This window comes from Cucurbita pepo, unplaced genomic scaffold, assembly GCF_057944985.1.
Source record: "Cucurbita pepo subsp. pepo isolate OVF unplaced genomic scaffold, ASM5794498v1 scafford_133, whole genome shotgun sequence".
Taxonomy (NCBI): domain Eukaryota; kingdom Viridiplantae; phylum Streptophyta; class Magnoliopsida; order Cucurbitales; family Cucurbitaceae; genus Cucurbita; species Cucurbita pepo.
In genome coordinates this window covers 16,700-23,599 of record NW_028258036.1, presented here as the reverse complement: position 1 = coordinate 23,599, position 6,900 = coordinate 16,700, and the positions used below count along the sequence as shown (strand labels likewise).

The 6,900-nt window shown below is 40.9% G+C and overlaps 1 non-coding gene across 1 annotated transcript; it reads right to left on the bottom strand.

The window, feature by feature from the left end:
- Positions 1-6,514: 6,514 nt before the first annotated feature.
- On the bottom strand, positions 6,515-6,586 carry TRNAC-GCA (transfer RNA cysteine (anticodon GCA)). Its single transcript has one exon. It is a non-coding gene; the product is annotated as a tRNA-Cys (tRNA).
- Positions 6,587-6,900: the final 314 nt, after the last annotated feature.

The following is a 6,900-nucleotide window of genomic DNA, read 5'->3' as shown; positions in this document are numbered from 1 at the left end:
GCTCCAAGACGTTGGTCTCTAACTAGAAAGAGAAATGCTTGAGCTTGAGAAGCTTCGGGTCCAGCCGGTCCAACTCACTCGTTAAAGTATTAACCAGACAAAAGAACAAGCAAGCAATAAAAGCCAAAACGAACAGATAAAGCACCTAAACTATAAGACAAGTAAGCTTCTCCAGACCATACAAGGGCGAGCCCATGCAAACGGTTTAGTTAAGATATGCCAAATTCCATCAAGTATACAACATGGAACCTAACCATACCATACATGCCCCCCAACCAACTATATCTTCCAAATCGTCCACACACACTAAGAATCCATCCTTCTCTCTCTCTCCCTCCCTCAAAAGGTTGAGTAAATAACCAAATATCACAGGCTAAGGGTCAAGTTGGTAATTTGACATCTCCTCGCCCCGGAGCCCAGGTATCATATACGCCCCCAAAATCAGGTAAGGAGCTTTGAATACTAGAAGAAAAGCAAGCACCTAGACCTAACAAAATTCAGTTAATACCCCCCAACCAAATAAATAGTAGTCATTTTCTTTCTATCTATCTTTCCACACATAACCAAGAAGGGAAAAGATTCTTCAAGGGTCGAAGACGCTCGACCAAAGGGAGAGGGTTGAGGGTCCCAGAAGTGCATGATACATAGCGCCAAAACCCAATACTGCGGACGGAAGAAATTCAGTGAAGTACTCCAGACGGACACAAAGTACGGAAAGGTGTCTATAACTTACTTACCCAAGAGGACCTACGCCCCAACCTAGAGTAGAGTTAGAGTAGCTAGGTGGGGAAGGGAAGTCAAATTCATCGTTGTTCATGCTAGGTTCATTGCTCCCAGAATACGATTAATCTGGCATGGGCTAGATGAGCCCCCAGTAGTTAGTTTACCGTATAAATGGATAAGTCGGGCATTCCCGGCCCACCAAGCGAAACAAACCGGTTCTTGGTCACGACACCAGCTAGAAAGTTCCATTAAATAAAGAAAGAGCCTTTCCCCGGGGAACCTCCTCAGGGACTATCAGGTCTTTTCATTAGGCTGATCTTGAGCCGCCATCCAACCAAGCACGAATACCTTTGGTTAATATCAGATTCTGGGTATAGTAGTAGGTAGGGTATAGAAAGTCTCAAATTCCGGATCTTCCCCTTCACCTCCCCTGTCGGTTTCATTGCTTCGCTCTTGCTGCACGGATTTCCTGAGAACCGAAGTCATAGGCACGTAGGTTCAAGGTTCAGGGCCAGACCAACTACTCCAAGAGCACTCAGCCATAAAACTGTTACTGGTACAAATAAGAGAAAGAAATGTACCCAACGTTTAGTGGAAAAAGCGCAACCCCAAAGATTTGGGACCAAAAGCCAGCCGGTTAGCAGTGTTGAATAAGTTTCTTCCTTCAGCTTGAGTTGGGTTAAAAGCACGGAATGTATTTGAAGCATCATCACCATCTTCCTTCAAATAAGGGATTTTATACGGTAGCACCATGAATGAATAGCGCATAGCCGAGCAGCGCACAATACACCCGCAACCAACTCCCATCATATCAAATGGGTTCCATGTCCAATTATTTCATTCCCGGGAAAAGGAGGATGAATCGAAATATAGCTGCTCAAAACTAGGCGCAAAGAACCAACCAGACTGACCTAGTGCATCAATCATCAGGAATACGGAAACAAACAAAGCAATTTCAGAGATCGAGCAAGTTCAGACGTACCATGAAACCTATTAGTCCGAACCGTGGAGAGCAACAAAAGTGCACAGACCACAACGAGTCAAATCTATCTCCTTATGCCTAATGGTAATGGATTCAGGCAGGCCCCCATAGTAACAACAAAGAAAGAGTGTGCTAAACTATTAGCAGGAGTCGAAAGAGCGACGGTTAAGAAGTTGCATCCTTCCAAACAACTAGGAACTTGCCAATCCAATATGGTTAGGTATACCATTAAGTTACAAAGGGTGTACCTGGAAACCAACCTCCTACGGCAACAAAATAGGCACAAGGAAAGAGCAATAGACCGGACCAACCTACAACAAAGAACGAACCGGTCCCTCCGTAACCAGTCATCCATAATCTCTAAGAAGAAATCATTTGAGTCTTTGGTCAATTTACCAACGGCTATAGTCAGTCATAGTGGATCCTCCTATTCAACCAACTAAGGTGAACTATTTTCGAACACCTCATAGCATAGCAAGGGCGCCTTCGAGTCTATCATTTCTGTCTGATTTCTACTGTCCCTTCTTTCTTTCTTTCTATCTAATGGGTTTCGAATATATCAATCCTTTTTTGATTGGTCCATAACCTGACCTAGATCAATATTATTCACTCAATACTGTACTGCTGGTAAAGTAAATGAAAGTCTCGTTCTCCTTTCTATTCTTCGTCACATTGTTGGACCACCAAAGAATATGGAAAATCTTTGGCACATAGATTGATCTTATCCTCTATTATCTGATCTTCTCTGTTTGGAAAGGGCTCATATGTTGTGACTTGGAATAAGGGTTTCTCTGTGGGGAAAGGGAAATAGCCATCTATTTTTCCTATAGTCTACAACCAAGAGGATTGAATCGGAAATCCTGATTCCTGTGTGTGGGCCAAATCAATAGGAAAATGCAAGAAAAGGGCTGTTTTGAACCGATGACTTATGCCTTACCATGGCGTTACTCTACCACTGAGTGAAAAAGGCCGGCCTATTTGATTCAATTTCTGAATAAGCCACTAGCCCCGCCCGATGAGTTGGGTGTATATAATTATTATCAATGAGAAGAAAGAATGTAGATAAATGGATCGATCTTATCCACTCGCTCATTCAGGAACGGAAAATGGGATGGATTACTCTATCTATCTACTGAGTCTAGGTAAAATGGTTTATTTATTGATATTGGATTTGATCAATTCATTGTTGAATCATAAGACCGAGCCTAATTCAATTGATGAGCCCCACCCTACCTAACTCAATTCATTTGATTGAGACATGTACACTGAATATGGATCGATTCACCGAATCATTGAGAAAGCAATTAGACTTGGCTGGCGAGAAACCCCATTTGAAATAACTTGTTGATCCCTATCCCTCTCTTCCCCAGTGAGTTCCTACCTCCTTTTCTTTCCTTTTGTTTGTCTTTCTTGGTTGGCTTAGTGTGAGATCGAAATATCCCTTATCCCTCTACCTAACCTAATCTTACCAATGAGTGAATCAATGAGATTAAGTATGAGAGAGTTTCATCCCGTTTATAGCATATGGGAAAGCACCAATAACTTCCCGAAGGGTACTAGCCTTCGTATTATTTGAATCAATAAAAGAAGAATCTAGTTAGAATTCTCTGGAATAATGACAGAGAGCAAAATCCTTACGAATTGCATCATATGAGTCTATTCTATTTCTACTTCACGGATAGTCTGAGTATGATGTCAGTCGGGCAAGTATGCCCCCATCGTCTAGTGGTTCAGGACATCTCTCTTTCAAGGAGGCAGCTGGGATTCGCCTTCGCCTGTGGGTAGGGTACTCCGAAAGGAAGTGGATCATGGATTATGAATAAGCTTGTAATGTATTCTTCCCGGGTCGATGCGAGAGCGGTTAATGTGTAGGGACTGTAAATGGCAATATGTCTACGCTGGTTCAAATCCAGCTCGGCCCACTACCACTAATTCGCGTATCCCACCATAAAATGATATGTTCCATTTGTCCTTCGCCAGAACTGCTTGATATGAAGGAAGGAATAGTAACCCCTCCCTCTTTTTTGATTGATTGCCAGATAGATGGATTATCAATCAATTTGACAATAAGGACTATGAATCCATGCTCCTCTTACTAAAGTAACTGTCTCATAGCATATCAATCTATTCCTCGCGTCTCCGTCTGGTAAAGCCAATTCGAATTCCAAATCTACATGGAAAGGTTTGTTTGAAGGAAATGAAATCAACAACATGTACACTTGATTTCCCCGGGATTGTAGTTCAATTGGCCAGAGCCCTGTCAAGGCGGAAGCTGGGGGTTCGAGCCCCGTCAGTCAGTCCTGATGGATCCAAATCCAATAAAAACTAATAGGGCAATTTCCATTTCTTCAACGAGTATTGATTGATGGGAGAAAGCCATATGTGCCATACCGCAATTATTGGTAGCATCATATTCCCGATTCGAATGAATACCGTACTGGGTCTAGTTGATTACGCCCGATTTAGCTAATGGAATCGAGTACTATACGTTTCCGGGAAGCACATAGAGAAAGGGAATTTATTTGGACGATACACAAAAAGGAAGGAGTGACGTCAACTATGATCTAACTTTGAGTCTGAAAGCAAGCAAGCAAAATATATGTTCCGTTCAGGCTCCGATTTTGTGTAACCTCAATTAGTCAGTCAATTCAATTACTAAACTACTTGGAATTAGAAATAATCTATCTCATTCTAATCTCACACTGAACTTTTGATATATACGTTTCACTACTAATGAAAGGAAAGAGCATATTAATACAAACAAGGAAGGATCCCCATCTATCTCTCTTAGTGAGGGAATTCATCATTTTATAAAGTTTCCGTTTCTTCTTTCATTCTTTTTTTTGAAGAAGATTTGATCAGTACACAAAAAGGGGTGACGTTCGAACCTACCTCCTTTTCCTTTTTAGAATTGAGCAGTGTGTGTGTGTTTGCTTGAGTTTGTTTATAAACTGAGGGTAAAGGTAGTCAGTCTGTCTGCTGAGACTGAATCAGCTAATTGCATTGGACAAGAGGTAGATTATAGAAAAGAAAGAATGCAACAAATGAGAAAGAAATGGCTGAGATGATCTTCCTATCAAAACAGAAACGATGAGATTATGGAAGTCTCTATTCTCGCATTTATTGTGCACTCTTCATTCTAGTTCCTACCGCCTTTTAATAGACGTAAGTCAAAAGAGTCAAAGTGCTGAATTTGAATTCATCTTGCCTTTCTATAGGGATATCATATCAATTACATATATGCCATGTTCGTTCATGAAATATCCATCGTGGCCCAACTCTTTGCTTCATAATTCATGGTGATTCCTTCCAATGAATCGGAAATGAAATAATCGAAAGGCCACTAATCCCTTCCTTCCTTCTTTTAGCATGATAAAGAAGTAATTGATTGAGCAATTGAGAGATGATCCAGGGGTTCGGTTCCGTAGGCAGCACTTTTTCTCTTCGGATTTCTCTCAAAGAATTAGTAAACCCCATCTTTCCCGTTCGTTTGAACCATGATATGAAATGAGGTCGATAAAACAAGCAGAAATCCTAAAGACTAACTAAGAAAGAAATCAAACAAGTGGGAAGCACGTAATATGTGTGGGGCTACCCCGAGGTACTATTATGCGGAGTATCTCATTGGATAACCACTATGTCTATCTTCTTTGGTGTCGCAAGTATGTATCCCACTTCAAAACGGATAATCGGAAGGAACTCCTTTTGCCTTTTTTACTGTAAAAAGAAAAGAGAACAAAGTGTTGCAGAATGATCCATCAAATAAACCAACCAAAAACAATTGAGACTCTGTGATTCTTAGTAGTACTTCTCGAGTCCACTTCTTTCCCATACTCCGAGTGAAAGAGCAAATCGAAGGACTACCCTGAAAGCAGCCGAGACTTACCATATCTATGTGAATTCTGTCCCTATCTCTCAGAAAAGAATTATTCCTTATTCTGGACTAATTAGAGTAGAATCACTAGCGCATAGTCAAAAAGGGATTCGGGCACAAACAACACCATTGATGAAAGAATCCACAAAATCGAATTAGAACTATTAATTAGAGTATAATCGACAAAATGAAGTAGAAAGAAAAGAGGCGGGGCGGAGAACCTCTTGGAAGTCTCAAAGGAGTCTTAGTCCCATACCATGACGGTAGGAATAATAAGACCTAGCCTTTCTTTTGTTGTCCTGAATTACATGAAAAAATGAGTGTATAAAAAGAGTCAATCAACATGGATCACTATCTATCGCATACCCTAACTATTATTCCTTTCTCATTTGAGAGAGATAATCTTTACTGTCTCCCCCTGCACCCCTATTCATAGAGACAATCAGGAGATGGGATGAGCTATTACATGCTAGAGCTTATCGAAAAGAAGGAAGTTGTGTGTTCCCCTTTCCTTTAAGATTGATTCTAATAACAAAAAGAGCCAATGACTGCTCGAGCACTCAGATACTTTCATGAGTCCATATATAAAGTATCTTCCTCCTTTCTGTAACTCAAAATGAAATGAGATTCCCTACCCCCTAATTCAAGACCCAATCAGTAGACACCCCATTCGGAGTCGAGGGGTTATCATATCCCGATTGAACGATGTTGCATGACATTACTCTACTAACACTGAATTCTTGAAACGAAACCTAGACGCAAGGATGTGTATAGCATTTTACCGAACCCCTAAGGATGCTTATAATCAAGCAAATCGAAAGAGGCTTGCTTTGTTTTGTTTTGTCTTCTCTCTCCTTCTCCTGTAAACAAATGCTAAAGATAAGGTTATATCAGCAAAATAGCGGAAAGTCTTTCCATTCTTTTGTTTGTTGATGAGGCGACACCCGGATTTGAACTGGGGAAAAGGGGATTTGCAGTCCCCCGCCTTACCGCTCGGCCATGCCGCCAAAAGACTACTAAATCTTGGATTGGCCCTATCTCTTCGATTGATAGTATCTTCCACAATATTTAAACCTAAAAACGGAACTTGACTTTTTCTATTGCCAAAAGGATTTTCAGTCACAAAAGCTAAAATGAAGGAGACAGACAAATGGGAACCGTTCACTTTCACTATTGACTGTGCTGTTCATTCCTAAATGATTCTTGGATTCAAAGGGAAGGAAGGAAAATTAGGTAGGGTTCCCTAATGATATCAGAAAACAATCCCCGATACATAACTAATCATTACTAATCCATCCGTATTGATTCGTTTCCATAACCA